We start from the raw sequence: 18,498 nt of genomic DNA, 5'->3' as shown, positions 1-18,498 counted from the left end.
TTACACTGTAGTTATACTACAGAATCATGTAGAATGATATCTGTTTTCTTTTATTTACATATTGAAAAAAGTAAATTCTTCTTGCTTTATCCTGTATCCTTCTTAATAATTGGATGTCTTCCCCCATAGTGATCTGTTCAATGTGATTCATTTTTCACAGCAGGTAGACAGGCTGTAAAGGTTGGCTCACCCTCTCAAATGTATCCCTGACAAGTCCTGATGGTTTAATGTACTGTGGCAATTTTTATTCTTCTCATAAAAACTCCCTAATCATAGTCTCCTTTGGTTTGGAGGTTTCATGAAGGCATATTTGTGGCAACTGTGTCTCTTTTCTGTCAGCTACTCTGGTCTTATTATTTTTCTTCCACATTAAACACACTTTTTATAGTGCCTTATATTTATTTTTAGTTAACAGAAATTACTCCTAATTCTCTGTCAAATATTACTCTACTTTACTGTCAGATGGTTAAAGTTTTTAGTCCCTTCTATCTGAACAAATGTTGAAAAATAAGCTAGAACAAAATGAGAGGACCAATAGAATGTTTATGAAGGGTGATGATGAATGAATTAATAATTTTACAATTGATAACATCACTGGATTATAAGCATCTCTTAATGGACACATGGCTATAATCATCAATATACATATTCAGTATTTAAATTGTTAATAATGATTTTAATATACATATACATGGTGTTCAGAATTATTATAAAGGTTATTTCTGTTTTAACATTTTTTTAAAGATTTTATTTATTTATTTGACAGACAGAGATCACAAGTAGGCAGAGAGAGAGGAGGAAGCAGGCTCCCTGCTGAGCAGAGAGCCCAATGCGGGGCTTGATCCCAGGACTCTGGGATCATGACCTGAGCCAAAGGCAGAGGCTTTAACCCACTGAGCCACCCAGGTGCCCCTGTTTTAACATTTCAGAGGGATGATTTTGAATTATAAAAATGATATGGAAAAATACTGAAATAAACCGAAATTGGCCAAATTTTATGAAAGTTTAAGTTTTAACTCATAAACATGTAACAGAAATATAGTTTATAGGTTTTTAAATATCTAACTAAAATGCTGTTTATTTTCAGATAGTTCAATAAATATACTTTAACAAGTTTAAAAACTCTTCAGTTTTCAATTAGTTCAAATGCACAGTAGAATTGCATTCTATATTCAAAATTTGTTTAAAATGGCACCCAAAAGTAGTATTCCTTCCTGTTCTAGTACTCACATATGGTTTTAGGAACTCCATTTGATGCAGCACTTTGATTTTTCAGCTCTTCTTTTTTTATAATGTCAATTCTTACTGGTAGAAAGTAAGCCACTTGTACTTGGACCAGAACTAGCTCTTTTTTTTTTTTTTAAAGATTTTATTTATTTATTTATTTGACAGATATCACAAGTAGGCAGGGAGGCAGGCAGAGAGAGAGGAGGAAGCAGGCTCCCTGCTGAGCAGAGAGCCTGATGCAGGACTCGATTCCAGGACTCTGAGATCGTGACCTGAGCCGAAGGCAGATGCTTAACCCACTGAGCCACCCAGGTACCCCAGAAAAGAACTAGTTCTATATCAGTCAGGCTCAGTTGGTACTATCAGCTGTACCTGTAGAAACTCTGCGTGTTGTGTTCCTTGTCCACCTCAGTAACTGGAAGTTAAAATTACCCCTCGTGGTTGTTGTAGAAATCAGGGAAAGAGAACAAGTCTGCTATCGATTTGTCATTTCGCTATCATTTTGCACTAGAGCAGCACATGAGAAGTAACTTTAAAAAAATATATATGGACCAAAATATCAACCAAAACATAAGTTTAGGACTGGTCCCTGAAGAGATATGGCCCCCCAGAGTTGATTCTTGTGAGTCAGGAGTTGCAGGAGAAAGCAAAGACAGTATAGGAGAGCCATTGTTGACATTGATGTCCTGAATTTATAAAACCATATCAATCTAAGAAGAGAATAAAATCAGTTAGCTGAACTGATTAAAAGTTTAAAATAATAATAATAATAATAATGATAATAAAAGTAAATAGGTACAAATACCTTTAGAGAGTTAGCAAGTGCCAGTGGCAAGTTTACAGTTTAAATGATTAGTACAACTGAATTTCTCTTTATGCTGAATGAACAAATCTATTAAGAGCAAAGAAGATAAGAGTTAGTTTATAATTTCAGGAGGAAGAAAAAGCCAAGCAAAACTTAATTGGATCCATTTAGAAGAAAAAAGATAAACAATGTACTAAAAAGGCAGTAGTAATTAAGAAGGCATTTAAGGATTAATACAATATACTCTAATATTGTATGTCTCAGGGTAACCAAAACAGACCTAATTTAGACTTTGAAGACGGCAATTAGCAAAAAATTCTACTAATAAGCAAAATCCTTTGAAATTTCTTTTTTTATTTCTAGAGAGGAAATGTGAAGTCTTGCCGAAGACCATTCAGGAAATAAATTGTCGGGTCCAGATGGTTATTCAATAGTGTTGCATAAGGGGGAAAAAAATGACACTGGAATTCATTTCCTTTATCAGTCGTGCTTATAATCAGTTCTTGTTTAAGAGCGTCTTCCGTTTTCCATGAGTGAGACCTGAGGGCTTATTATTCAAAGGCATATAGCTTTGACAAAGCAAACTATCATTTGAGTTTGAGGATCTAGGATTCTAGCTTATGTTTTGAACTGGAAAATGGGCAATAATTTACCAATTTTCACAAGAATTTTGTTTCACTAAGGTTGTTCTAATAATCTATGCAGCTCATAAATTCCTAGTTAGAAATATTTGCAAATGTACCATTTCTAAGGGAATGTTTTGTAAAGTGGGCCCCCAGACTACCTGCAGGAAAGTCAGATGGAATGCTTGAGAAAATGCAGACATCCACCCCCACTCCACCCCACAGAGCTCGGAATAAATATTTCTGGTTGACATGCTGGACATCTGCATTTTGATAAGAACCACAAGTGACTCAGAGGCATGCTAATATTTGACAACTAGCTCTCTAGGCATCGGCCTGCATTGGCCAGCTACTCCAAACTCGTTCATCGTCCAGCTATTGCTTCTAGGTGATTTGGTCTTCATTGTCAGCACTTGTATCTCTTCTAAAAACCTCTGGACTATTAAAAGATTTCATTTTTAAGGATAGAACTAGTTTATTTATTTTCTTTCATTTTTTAAGATTTTATTTATTTATTTGACACAGAGAGAGAGATCACAAGTAGGCAGAGAGGCAGCCAGAGAAACAGGGGGAAACAGTCTCCATGCTGAGCAGAGAGCCCAATGTAGGGATCAGTCCCAGGACCCTGAGATCATGAACTGAGCCAAAGGCAGAGGCTTAACCGACTGAGCCACCCAAGTGCCCCAGGGTTAGAACTAGTTTAAAACAGTAGACAATACTACCACTATATATAATGAAAATAATAACTTCTTGCATATTTTACCACTGTATAGTTTACAAAACACGTTAATATACACTTATCTCATGGCATTCAGCAGTAAGTGAAGGAGAAACAGTTTTACTGGGTCTAGTCACAGTACCCACAAACCCATTCAATAGTTTATTGAAATACTGTTAAGCACTATAAGAAAAGCAAAGTACCTAATTGGAAAATGAGAATGAAAGAGGTTAATAATGATTGTGACAATCTCAGAATGTATACAGAAATAGTAGGATTTGGGGCACCTGGGTGGCTCAGTGGGTTAAAGCTTCTGCTTTAGGCTCAGGTCATGATCCCAGGGTCCTGGGATCAAGCCCTGCATCGGCCTCTCTGCTCAGCAGGGAGCCTGCTTCCCTTCCTCTCTTTTTCTGCCTGCCTCTCTTCCTGCTTGTGATCTCTGTCTGTCAAATAAATAAATAAAATCTTTTTAAAAAAATAAATAAATAAAATTAAATTAAAAAAAAAAGAAATAGTAGGATTTGAACAGGTTATAGAAATATTTGGAGCTTTGATAGATATAGAAATGGTTAAAGAAGGCACTTGTCCAAAAAGAAAAAATGGCATAAGAAAAAAAAAATTATGGACATTAGGAAAAGTAAGTTGGGTTTTAATACCTTGAGTTGTTAGTTGTCAATGAATTATACATGGAGAAAGGGAAGTGAAGAAATCAAGCTGTAAAGGAATGAGATGATAAAGTAATATTAAAGGCCAGGCTATGTTTTTGTGTCCCATTGAGTTTGCACTTGTGGGTAAACCTTGAGTATGTTAAAAAAAAGTGATGGGTATTGTTTATTTTTTAATAATACTAATAAAATATTTATCAGTCATTCAAATGACCCATAAGTTTTTGCTGATGATTTGTATGCAACAATGTAACCATGGAAAGGGAGGGAAAGAATTAGGGATAAAAGGGGTGGAAGGAGAATCTGATATTAGTTTTAACATCCTCCTTAAATCATCCTGATAGATTAATATGATAGATGAACTCAACCAACTCTTCTTTTTAGAATGATGATGTTTGGAATTCATTGAAGTCAAAAGAAACTAGATACATGGATAAGGAACTATTGCAGTGGTATTGTTGAAATAAATTAAAAGTTTTAGCTAAAATAGTAGAAACAAAAAAATAAAACTTGTGGAGGCCCACATAACAAAATTTGCAAACTGATTAAATGCTAAGTTAATGACTTAAGATGCACATCCCATTGGTTGTCGTAGGAGTAATATTTTGTTAGTTTTTAACTGTCATTATTTTTATAAAATTGAGCTCTGTGTAACTTTAAATTTGTTAAGTTTTTTTAAATTTTTTTAATTAAAAAATTTAGTAACTCTTTTTTTAAGAATACAAGTAGAGGCAGTGGGAAGGGAAAAAGCCGGCTCCCTGCTGAGCAGAAAGCCCATTGCGGAGCTCTATCCCAGGGTCCTGGGATCATGACCTGAGTAGTAGGTAGATGCTTAACTGACTGAAACACCCAGGTGCCCTAAAATTGTAACTTTTAAAAAGAAAATGTGAAAGCTGCACAAACTTCTACCAAAAAGGGACACTATCCTAGAAGTTGAACATGCCTTCAACGAAAGTTAGAAAAACCAGACAAATTACAGAAATGGAATCATAGTACATATATTGTTTTTGGTACAGTTTTTCTCCACATTGTGTCATAGACATATTCGTGTGTCCATCAAAATGTAGTAATATCATCCTTTTGAATGATTGTACAATATATCATTTTACACAGGTACAATATTTTAATTAGCCAATCCCTTACCAATGAACACTTTACTACTTCCTCTCTTTTTGATATTATGAATAGAGCTTCAGTCAGCATCCTTATACATATCTATTTCTTTGGTATAAATGCTTAGATATAGAATTTTTGTGGCAAAGGGTATACACATTTGATATGTGGATCTGTGTTGAAGAACTTCACTTCCTAAAAATTATACCAATAACTGACAACAACATTTCATTTTTTGTATACACAGCACTTGCTTCTTTAAAACTTGAGAAGTTGGGGCATCTGGGTGGCTCGGTAGTTGAAATCAGCATCTGCCTTTGGTTAAGCATCTGACTTTGGCTTAGGTCATGATCCTGGGACTCCAGGATCCTGTATTGGCCTCCCTGCTCAGCAGGAAGTCTGCTTCTGCTTCTCCTTCCAGCCCCTGCTCGCTCGCTCTCTCTCTCTCTCTCAAATAAATTAATTAAATAAATAGAAATCTTTAAAACTTGAGAAGATGATGTTGATGTCTTCATACTTTACATCTTCCCTGTTTTGGGTGTTAATATCCTTTCTTTTGCTATTAAAACAAGCAAAAAATAAACATTTGAAATAGAGTATATCACTTTAATCAAATTACCAATCAAATTCTCTGTAATATACTCCTTAGAATTTTGGCAGGCAAAGTTCCTAGTTTATCTCAGTGCTGTGAAAGAAATATTTGCTTTATAAAATCAGTCATTTGAAGACATTTATATTAATATTTTTAATGTAACCTAGGAAAAGAAGGAGAGCAATACATTCAAGGAGTACTATCTTGAGTATGTTTCATGTGGGATGTGGGGCTATAGCTGAAAGTGAAGGGGCCTTGACACCCCTAAGACCTAAGTTTAAATCCTTGTCCCATCCAGTATCTAAGGGACTCTGTGTAAGATATTCCTCATGGAATATCAGTATCTTCAGCCATATATTTAGGATCTCCTCTCAGGAAACCAGAATACCAGAACATGGTAAAAATCCAATCAATGTTAGTTTCTCCCCCTCCCCTCCACTGCCCGCCCCCCTTTTTTTTTCCTTAAGATTTTATTTTTAAGTAATCTCTACACCAAATCTGGCACTTGAGCCTACACCCCGATATCAAAAACCCATACCCCACCAACTGGACCAGCCAGGTGCCCCTCCTTCTTCCATGTTCTATCACAGTGACAATTTATTTTTTTAAAGATTCATTTATTTATTTGAGAGAGAAAGCAGGAGAGAAAGAATCCTCAGGCAGACTCCCCACTGAGTATGGAGTCCACTGGACATGGGGTTCTATCTCACAACCCTGAGGTCATGAGTCTGAGATCATGACCTACGCCAAAACCAAGTCAGGTACTCAATCGACTGAGCTGCCCTGGCACCTCTCACAGTGACAATTTATGTATTTTTTGATATCAAAGGGAAAAAAAACCTACTTTTTCTATTAACTAAAATTGTTTTACTCTGATATTATCTTGTTTAGCAACTATTCTACATGTGTATATAGTTCAAATAACAGACTGAACAGAAATATCAATGAATATTGTATATTTATATCTTATTTGTATGTCCATCAATTATTTATGGATTTTAAATAACCCATTCTAGGGTTTTTATCCATAACTGGAAAGTTGGCTATTCATCTTTTTAAGACAGAATAATATTTTCTAGAGTTGCCACTCTGAATAATTTTCTCTCTCTCTCTCTCTTTCCCTCCCTCCCTTCACTGTTTCCTCCTTCTAGCCAACCTCTTTCTTTCTTTCCTACATGCCCATTCTTTCATATAATCTGCTTAATATAAATAAATATGCACACACAAAGAGAAGAGTGACGCTGATTACTTGCTTATGTATAAGAATTCAAGTATGTATAACAAGTTTTAAGTAATTGAAATAAATTCCATTTTAAAGCATAATTTTCTATGCTTAAAACTGAGGGGGGAAACTTTTTTGTGTGTGTGCTTACACAACTCTAATATGCTCTAGTTTCAGGAAGCCAAAGGTTACTAGTTTAGAAAAGCTTTCTGAGATAGAAGGTTTCTCATTAATATACAACAAAGGTAGAAAGTACTTGTTCACTGATTTTTAATCAGTTTATGACATGGACTGCAAGGCTCCTTCAAAAGAGATTCTGCTTGACTAGTAATACATTAGCAGTAATCCAGTGATCTGTCCATGCATTAAGGATACAATTTATTTTTCTACTGATCAGTTCTTTTCCTAGTAAAATGAATTGTCTAACTTTTGATGGAACTGTCTAACAAAAGAGCTTTGTGGATGAAATTGACAGACCTTATAGGTTCAGTTTGGTTTGAATGCTTAAATTAGAAGCCCTTGTATTAGGATTAAAATGGGAAAAGAGCTGATCTAATTGCACGTCCGAGCAGATATGTCAAATCTGGTTTCCTAGGAACATTAAATTCTAGCTTAGTTCATAAATGTGGTTAATACATGAGAAGAGAAGTGATTCTTAAAAGCTAAAGAAATATTAAAAGTAGATTCTCCCCACTCTATTCTTTAGAAAAAGATTCTTATATGTCAGTATCAAAATTTTGCTTTAATAGCAATTATTAAGTTCATAGATGGTTATCACTACCTACAGTAATTTCTGCATATGCTGTTAGGACTCACACCTTTTTCCATTTTTTTTTTAAATTAATTTTAAAGACAGGCTGTGTAGGGGACTCTACGAACAATCCACAACTTGTTTTTCCCTTAGATTCATAGTTTGTCATTTATTACCTGTGTGAGTAAATGTTGTTCTGTATATACATAGTCTACTTATGAATTATGAACTAATATAATTGGAAGTAATGAAAATAAAAGCTATTTCACTGAAATTCATGATTTAGTATCTGTGAAGAATGAGTGTCTGTGAGAAAAGTTATAAAACTTTATCTTTAAAAATTACCTAAACCAACTAATACACTAGTAACAAAATTAATTAAATTTTGTGTATCAAACTTTGCCTTTGACATCTGAAGTATGAATTCAATCAGATGTTACAACAGCTATTAATCAAAGCCATTAGAAGAAAATTGTAAGTAATATATATGTTATGCATATAAACATAATAAAACATATATGCATACATATGCAATATAATATATAATATATATGTATTCTTACTTAAAACCATTCTGTGAAACATTCATTATTATGTTTCTTTACCAGTGAATAAATTAAAAAGCAAAGTCAGGTCTTAATGATAATTTGGACATGAAAGAAAAAAGAGAGAGATAGTCCAGTTATAATGCCCATGTTTTTTACTTGAGCGAACTGATTGAACTGTGACATTTATTAATATAGAAAGATTGGTACAGGGATTTATTAGGGGTAGAAGTATAATTCTGTTTAGCTTATGCTTGAACTATCTATGAGAAGACAAAGAAGTTAAATGGATAATTGTTTCTACCAGTCTGGGCTGAATTTTTATTTTAAAACATATCTTATTGAGATGATGTCACTTTTTTTTTTTTAAACTTACATTGAACTATATGTCCTTACTAAGAATTGTTATGAAGTCAAGTTTCTTAATATACCTACTAAGTTCATTCATAAATATTTATAGTATTGTAATGGGAATATTACACATTTATATATTATTCAGCATAATTTTCTAATCCTGTTTCAAAATAAGTATTTTCCTCCCATAATATTGTTGAGTACAGCAGAGGTGGAAAAAGAGAAGTGGATTAATGATATCAATTCACTCCAATATTTAATTTCAATTCTGAGCTTTTTTTTTTTTTTTAAGATTTTATTTATTTATTTGGCAGAGAGAGAGATCACAAGTAGGCAGAGAGGCAGGCAGAGAGAGAGGGGGAAGCTGGTTCCCTGCTGAGCAGAGAGCTCGACGTGATGTAGGGCTTGATCCCAGACCACTGAGACCATGACCTAAGCCAAAGGCAGAAGCTTACCCCACTGAGCCACCCAGGTGCCCCAATTCTGAGCTTTAGATTATGATACTTTTGCTAGTTATAATACCTACATTCATAAACATGTTAGCTTTTGTTTTTTAGTATCAAATTTTGCTGTTTATATAACTCCAAATTAGATAGGAATTATGGGATGTAAGCTTTTTACAAAATGATAAAATTCACAAATAAAGGGAAAAAATAAATTTGATTCTTGCCTCAGTTAAAAAGGATGATATTTATTGATCTAATGATAATAACTTCAATAGAAATGAACACAACTAAAAGTCTTTGTTCTCAAGAACTCTACTGTCAAGCGAAAGACAAAACATGCATAGGGCGAACTATGGAACAAGGTAGTCTACAATGAACATCATGTGAAAGATAGCAAGATCCAAGTGGTTTTATTGTTTGGGAGCAGTCCCATTTGTGGGTTAATTTATGTAATTCTGAAAAAGAAGAAGTCTTCAGTAGGTATGTGTGGTCTAGTCATCTTGGATATTTTGCTTTGTCTTTTTAGAATCTTACCTTATATCGAGCATGTTTTCCTTACATAAAGAATCGATTGAAGTAGTGACTGAAAATATTTTTCCAGCTTTTTCATGCTGATACTATGCAGATATTTTAACAGAGAAGAAAACACTATTGCTTCATATGGTGTAAAATAATAAGGAATACGATAGCAAAACTCAACTCTTATATCTTTGTTGATGGTTTTCTCCATACGTTATTGCTTATTTATAGCACAGAATGTTTTCTCTTAAAGAGAAGCCTATTGCTGTTGTAGCAGTAATGTGGTGCAAATAAAATCATGATCACATTCCTTCGGGAAATGCAGCTGCGGTTTTCCAGTTTAACTACCTAAGGTATATATTTGAACAGTTTTCTTTTTCTACTACACATAGAGTTGAATGTCACTTTCATAATAATCAGATAATAGGTTTGTTTTGATCCTCTATAAGGAGGTTCAGTAATAACACATGTAAATACTAGAACAGAGACCTTACCTTCCCAGGCTTTGAAGATATTTTATGATTGTATAAAGTGTTAAAAATGCTACAGTTCTTTACTTCTACATAAAAGAAAACTATTTTATAATTTCTTATGGAGAATGGCAGTATTTGACTACTTCTATAAAATCAGGCATTGATATACTTTAAATTAGATCAAGAATTATATAGATATTAAGTATATATTGTATGTGTGTTTTTCTGTGTGCTTTGTGTGCATGTGTTTGTGTATTGCTAGGTAGTATTAAAAACTCTTAAAATCTATAAGAACTGGGGAGTTCAGACAGTCAGATTCACCATTGCACTGGTGTAAGCAGGTCTCAAAATAAATTAGCATTTTAATACCTGGGGTGACACAAACATTCAGATCTCCTGATTCTCAGAGTCTTTCTCCTTTCCCTCCTTACCCATCCTTCCCTCTTTCTGTCTTTCCCTTTTTCTTTTCTTCCCTTTCTTCTTTTCATTTTTCCTTAGATGATTAAAATATAAATCAGATCGTATCACTTGTCTCCTTCAAACTTTAGTGTATGGCTAGTATTATGGGCAAGAACCCAGATAAATAGCTTTAAACAGGTTAGACATGTTTTTCTTGTTACCATGAAGCTTGCAGGGCTGAAAAGACAAATATAAACAAATAAACCCATACATACATATTCTATGTTGGTAGAGTAAGCCATGTAAGTATTCCACATATCTAATGATACCATGGCTTAGTACAATTGTTAAAGGGTAGCCATTATTTGTCCATAGAAAATAAGATCAGAGGGGGAGAGGAACCATGAGACACTGTGGACTGTGAGAAACAAACTGAGGGTTTTGGAGGAGAGAGGGGTGGAGGGTTGGAAGAGCCTGGTGGTGGGTATTAAGGAGGGCAAGTATTGCATGGAGCACTGGGTGTGGTGCATAAACAATGAATCTTGGAACACTGGAAAAAGAAAAAAGAAAAGAAAAGAGAAAAGAAAAGAAAAGGAAAGGAAAGGAAAAGAAAAGAAGGTTGCTTCTACATTGAAGCATTAAAAAGATATTTGGAAAACATTTGAAAAAGAGTGCGGTAAGACTGAATACAATGCATCACTTTTTTTTTTTTTTTTTAGATTTTATTTATTTATTTGACAGAGATCACAAGCAGGCAGTGAGGCAGGCAGTGAGAGAGAGGAGGAAGCAGGCTCCCTGCTGAGCAGATAGCCCGATGTGGGGCTCGATCCCAGGATGCTGGGATCATGACCTGAGCTGAAGGCAGAGGCTTAACCCACTGAGCCACCCAGGCGCCCCCAATGTATCACTTTTAAAACATAGAGTTCATTTAATTCATCTGAAGCACTGCTTTTTAAAATACTACTTTTGGGGGGGGGGGCTGGGTGGCTCAGTTTATTAAGCATTGGCCTTCAGCTCAGATCATGATCCTAGGTTCCTGGGATCCCGCATAGGTCTCCTTGCTCCCAGGAAGCCTGCTTCTCCCTCTCCCCCTCCTCCCTGTGCATGCTCTCCCACTTTCTCTCTCTCTCTCTGACAAATAAATAAAAATCTTTAAATAAATGAATAGATAAATAAAATACTACTTTTTTGGTTACTGGATAATAGTTTTACATATTTAGTTTTAATTATTTATGTTAACACAGAGTCTTAATTAGAAAATGGTGTATATAGAAGTGAGAAAGGGACTGACTCATCTTGATTCATTATAAAACATCTGGATTGGGATTCTCTCTCTCCTTCACCCTCTGTCCCACCCCCAACCCCATTCATGTGCTCATTCTCTCTCTCTCTTTGTCTCTAAAAAAAAAAAAAAAAAAAAAAAAAAAAAAAAAAAAAAAAAAACCTGGACAGCCTCTCACTGAAAATATATAGCATACATTTACTGTTTAATTTTGACCCCCACATACAGGAAAATTGCTTAATATACTAGTGCTTCATTTTTTCTTTTTCAAGTAAGAAACTGCATTTCTTTGGGGGAAGTCATATGTTGATGCATTAGCAACAAAACTGGATAGTAGATAGTTACCTAAGTAAAACATGATTTCCCTATGAAGCTGTTTATGAAGTTAGTTTTTAAGTCTTAGTTATGGAAAGTCACTGTTTAAACATAACACAATGATCACAAGATAATGGATTCTGGCATTGACAAAAGTAAAATTTTCTTTTTCTTTTTTTTTTTTTTTTCCTTTAAGATTTTATTTATTTGACAGACAGAGATCACAAGTAGGCAGAGAGGCAGGCAGAGAGGGAGGAAGAAGCAGGCTCCCTGCTGAGCAGAGCTCCCAGGATCCTGGGATCACCACCTGAGCCAAAGGCAGAGGCTTTAACCCACTGAGCCACCCAGGTGCCCCGAAAGAAGTAAAATTTTCTAATTCAGGCTCTGATTATTATCACAGGAAGGAGGGAAAAGCTTGCAGTTGGTGGTTATTTGAATTCTGCTAAAATTGTTAGTTTTCTGTGCATAATTTGTGTGTATGTTGGAACAGGAGCAAGTGAAACACTAGAAATCACTCTATTTTGTGCTCAAATGTCTGAAATCTTTTTAAGATCCTGATAAAGTGTTGTCATATCCCAGATGAACTAAGAAATTACAATTTCTTAGAATGCTTATATATATGATCATGTCAGTTTAACTCTCAGTTTTGGAAAACATCATATGTACTGGGGTTACGTCTTCACCTTAGCTTCTCTTTTGCCCAGATCCTACATCTCAAGAACAACTCATGCCTTGCACTAGAGAAATACTGTCAATTTATTTTCTAGATCCCACTGTTCTCACCATTTATACTATTCATCAACCCAGGGCACTTACATCCCATGCTGAGATACTGAAATAATATTTTAACCTGTTTCCTTCCTTGCACCTTTCCTTATATCCTGACTCCCTGACTCCTTTTCCTTATACCTTGACTCCATCCAACCCATTCTCCATGAAAACTAGATGATCTTATTAGATCAGACAATGCTATTCCTCCATTCTGAACCAGTGGCTTCCAATTTCACTTAAAATACACTCCCCAACCTTTATGATCTTAGGCTCAGGTACTTCTCCAGTCTATCTGCTATCTCCCTTTGTCCAATTATGAATTACATGGCATTTTTTTGAAGTACAAGCATGTTGTTAGCATTTTTTTTTTAATTTTTTGTATTTCTTTGGTGTTGGTTGTGATCTCTCCTCTTTCATTCATGGTTTTATTTTATTTTATTTTATTTTTTAAAGACTTTATTTATTCATTTGACAGACAGAGATCACAAGTAGGCTGAGAGGCAGGCAGAAAGAGAGAGAGGAAGGGAAGCAGGCTCCCTGGTGAGCAGAGAGCCCGATGCGGGGCTCGATCTCAGGACCCTGGGATCACGACCTGAGCTGAAGGCAGAGGCTTTAACCCACTGAGCCACCCAGGCGCCCATGTTGTTAGCATTTAACAGGCCAAGCAAATGGAAGGCAAATAAATACCCGTCTATGTTAATTTAGAATGCAATATCCAGTTTCTTCCATTGCCTCATGTATTCTAACTTGGTTGGATAGGTTGTTCCCTTTAAATAATGCTGAAGTAACTGTTGTTTAAATGAAAAGATAGCAGCACCTGTAACATATAAGAGAATTGTGATCTTGCAAAAATAATGTTGGAAGTCTTCTGGAAGCAAATAATTTTGCAACATTCAAAAGGAAATTAAGCATGAAAGTCAAATGGTTTCCACTTGCTTGGATTAAATATGTAACAGAAATCAGACCCCATCCTTTCTTTAGGTCATGGGGAAATGTCCCACCATATTATAGTTCACTGCCCAATTAAGTGCTTTATGAAGGGTTTGTGGATTTGCCTTACTTTAAAGCATACTGCACCAACTGCTATCAAAGGGAAGACGATGGTCCATTGGTTTGTAGCAGTGTGACAAGCCTTATGGTCTTATGTCAATGTAGGCTCTAAATATCTTCTGTGCAATATGCTAAAAGGAAAACAAAATAGCCAATAAAAAAACAAGGATTAAGTTCTCAGCAAACTGTAACTTTGGTTACTGATTTTTTGAAGTGCAAATCTTTGAAATCATTAGGTAATTTGTCTCAATTTTTTATTGTATTGTTGATAATTTTTATCTCATTTTATTATATTTTTTTCTACTGTTATGAAATAGCTAGAAGTTTAGATGTTCCATTTGGTCAGTCAAATTACTTCCCAAGTATCTATTATGTTTCAGGCTCTCTGCAAAGTTTCTGGGATTCAGCATTATTCACCAACACAGTTGTCATTTATTGAGTGCACACTACATGCCAAACATAGTGCTAAATTTTTGGCATACTATTCTCATTTTTTATATAATAGACTTTATTTTTTTAGAGATTATTTTGGTTCACTAGAAAATTGAGGGGAATGCGCAGTTCCCAGAGACATTACACATTCGTGAATGTCGTATCATTGGAATAATATTGTAAGCATATTGGCTTTATTCACTTAGTAATTTGTATTTAAGATTCCTCCAGGTCTTTTCATAGCTTGATAGTTTACTTATTTTTAGTGAAGAATGATATTCCATTGTCTGGATGTACAGTTTATTCATCCATTCACCTACTGAAGGACATGTTGGTTGCTTCCAAATTTCAGCAATTATTAACAAAGCTGCTTTAAAAAGTTCTGCTCAGGTTTATATATGGATACAGTTTTCAACTCATTTGAATACATACTAAGCAGTGCAGATGCTGGATCATGTGGTAAGAATATGTTTATTTGTGTAAACAATCGCCAAATTATCTTTCAAAGTGGCAGCACTATTGTGAATTCGCATCAGCAGTGAATAGATTCCTGTTGTCCCACATCTTCATCAGCATCGTTATTGTTATTGTTTTGCATTTTCATCAATCTCACAGGTTTGTAAAGGTAGCTAATTGTTTTAATTTGCAAATCCCTAATGATACGTGATGTTGAACATCTTTTCATATACCTGTTTTCTACCTGTATACCTTCTTTGATAAAGAGTGTGTTCAGACTTTTCTCTATTTTTAATAAGGTTGTTCATATTATTATTGTTGAGTTTTAAGACTTCTTTGTACATTTTAGATAACATTTGTTATCGGATCTGTCTTTTTCAAATATTTTCTCTCTGTTTGTGGCTTGTCTTCTCAGTCTTTTGACCATGTAGTTTTAATAACAATGCTGTAAGTTAGGTGTTATGATCCCCATTCTAAAGATAAGAAAAATTTGTCAGGGTTTTTAATAAATAGCCTTACCTCAGAGGGACTAAGCAAACTTTATAGACAACTAGGATATATACATAAGCTGTATTAAAAAAATTTGAGCAAAAACATTATTCTTAAATATGTACATATCCTAGTTTTATTTATTTATTTACTTATTTAAAAGGAGTTTATTTATTTGTCAGAGAGAGAAAAAGAGCACAAGCAAGGGGATCCACAGAGGGAGATGCAGACAGAGGTTGAAACAGGGTCCCCGCTGAGTAAGGAGACTATGGGGACTTGATCCCAGGACCCCAGGATCATGATCTGAATGAAAAGCAGATGCTTAAGTGGCTGTGCCACCCAGGATTCCCCATATCCTTGTTTTAAAGCAAACTTTATGAAAGCATTTAAGGATTTCTTGAAGTCAGAGCTATGATCAGTTTTTATCTTAGGCTTTATTATAGGGATCCCTTTAGAATCTGTTAAAAGGATTAAGTCATTTATTCCATACGTAGCACCAAGCCTGGTGTGTATATGCATGCTGCATATTTGTGTGTGTGCAGATCTCAATTGACAATATCTTGCTTTTGACATTGCACCTGCCTCTAGCCAGCCTCATAATCAGATTATCTTAACCTGCAGAGGACTGAAAAGATAGATAACCAAACCTGGGAATGGAGAACTTTTTATGAATATTTGTTTTCATTATCTAAAGAGATTTGCACAGTTTATTTGGAATGCTCAGGTGCTATTTTTTGTTTGTTTTTGTGTTCTTAATAGTGTTTATAATGGATAAGTAATTATCAGTTAAATATGGTGTTATTATGAATTTCTTATGCTTTGTGTGTCTGTGTGTATAATTTATTTGCAAGTATATACTTAGACATATGTGTATAAATATAATTAACACATTGCTCATATTGAAATCATTACTTATCTCAAGCATTAACATTTTTTGAAAAATATTAAGCATGCTACTCCCCGTCATGAAATTATACATGCTACATTTTAGTATTCTTATAAATTCTCACTCTTACTGCAAATATTAAGATTAGGGGACAATAGGGTTATTAAAAATCTTCCAGTGCTATTACCTGCCTACTTACATGATATTGCAAAGAAGCATTATAATGTAGCTTGGGGTTGGATAAAAAAGTGTATTCCTTTGTAAGAATGAATTATCAGAACCAGACCATTATTTTCAGCTGAAGTCTTTGATCTAAGACTGTGGCCTTGGAAGATTTCAATTTTGTAACCCTAACCTTCCTTTCATCATGTTCTAAGTGAGGTCTATAATATCTTAGCTACATCAAAGCAAAAATAAAAAGTTCATATATAATAAAAATTACCAAAAACACCATTTAAATAAGTCTTCTATGAAAATAATAGATTTTAAGATTTTTATAAAGAAGCAAGAGGGGAAGTCTAATTTGTCTTTATCACTTCAAATACCATGTGTCCTTAGTTAATAGTCCTTCAAAACAAAACCCCTTAAGGGGAAAAAAAAAAATCCTGTAAGCGTATCAAAGAGTAAAATGTAGATAATGCCCAAAACACTAAGTTCTAGCACTGGTCTTAGTTTCTGTAAGCAAAACATTTCAATGTTTTTAAAGAATTATTTATTTATTGGGGCGGGGGGTGGCAGAGGGAGAAGGAGAGAAAGTCTCCAGCAGACCACACTGAGTGCGGAGCCTGAAGCAGGGCTCAGACTCAGGACCCTGAGATCATGACCTGAGCCAAAATCAAGAGTTGAAATGCCTATGTTGAAACCCTCCTCCTCAAAGTAACGGTATTAGCAGGGGGGCCTTCTGGAGGTAATTAGGGTTAGATGACATTGTAGAGGTGGGTCTATCATGAATGAGGTGAGGACCTCTTTGTCAGTCATGACAGAATTTGCTTGCTCTGCTCTCCACCATGTGAAGATACAACAGTGTTGGTCCTCTGCAGTTAAGAAGCGGCTCTGACCAGAACCCACCATGCTGGCATTCTGATCTTGGACCTCCAGCTTCCAGAAGAGTGAGAAATAAACTACTGTTTTTTATAAACCATCCAGTTTATGGTATTTTGTTACAGTGGCCTGAGCTAAGACAGAAAGTAAAAGACCTTGAATTTACCTTCAAGGAGTTCAGAATTTGTCTCATTCCAGCTAGGCAATAAAGGAGTTAGAGGGAGCCTAGTGAGATTATACTGGTCGACGTCCCCAGATTGTGATGTCAATAAACTACAAACTTTCCTACTTTCTTTAAACAGGAGACACAGGATTTTATTACACAGTCTGAGAGAAGTCTCTAAAATCTAAAAGGAAACAGCCATTACATATATTCACGAAAATGATCAGTTTCACATATTTTGTTTCAGATTATCGGCTAGTATGTTGGTGGAAGAGCAGGGAAGTTAAAAAAAAAAAAAATCAGATACAGGAAGTGTGAGGAGAGAACAAAGGGCTTCAAACCAAGTCAGTATATAGCATGACAAGGAAATACTGGTAATAAAGCAGATGATCTTTAAGGAGGTTTAATTAAACATTAGAAAAAATATATATCATTGCTGTTATAAATAATGTGAAATCTATATTGCCATAATAATTTTCAAAGCTTATTCTCATATAGTACCAATGTATCTTTTATATATGAGTTAACAGTTTGGTGATAGAAAAGTGTAAGACCCAACTATCCCAGTTATTACAAGAAGACCATGGGAATATTAGTTAACTTTCTTTTAGACTCAGTTGCCTTACTGAGTTTCCTTACAATGGAAGTAGTAATCCTTGACTCTTGTATTTTTGTAAAGAAGAATTATTTGTATAATTTCAACTAAATCACCTGCATATATAATTTATACACACAGAAAATTTATTCATGTTTACAAGTATTTAATAATTATAAGTGAAACATTTATAAATATATATCACACATTTATGTGTAAATGCATATTAAATTTCCCTTATATAGAAACTATAATTGTTTATTAATATTATAACTATATCTTAAATTAGATATTGTCTATTGTATACATTCCATTGTAAATATAAACATAAACATTATTTGTTTAATTATATGTAATTCCCATTAATTCATTTTAATAAATGTCTGTCAAAATATGTATGTATAAGACTGCCTTTTGAAAATGTGATATGCTAGAGAAATTTGTAATATTGTTACATTATTGTATTTACTGGATTCCTGTGACACAGATCTCCCATTATTATCCACAGTTTACAAATGAGGCTGAAAATATTTTAGAGATTCTGAACAACATTTACATACCCATCC

This window comes from Martes martes (assembly GCF_963455335.1).
Source record: "Martes martes genome assembly, chromosome: 12".
In the NCBI taxonomy this organism is placed as follows: domain Eukaryota; kingdom Metazoa; phylum Chordata; class Mammalia; order Carnivora; family Mustelidae; genus Martes; species Martes martes.
Note: the sequence above shows the minus strand (reverse complement) of the source record.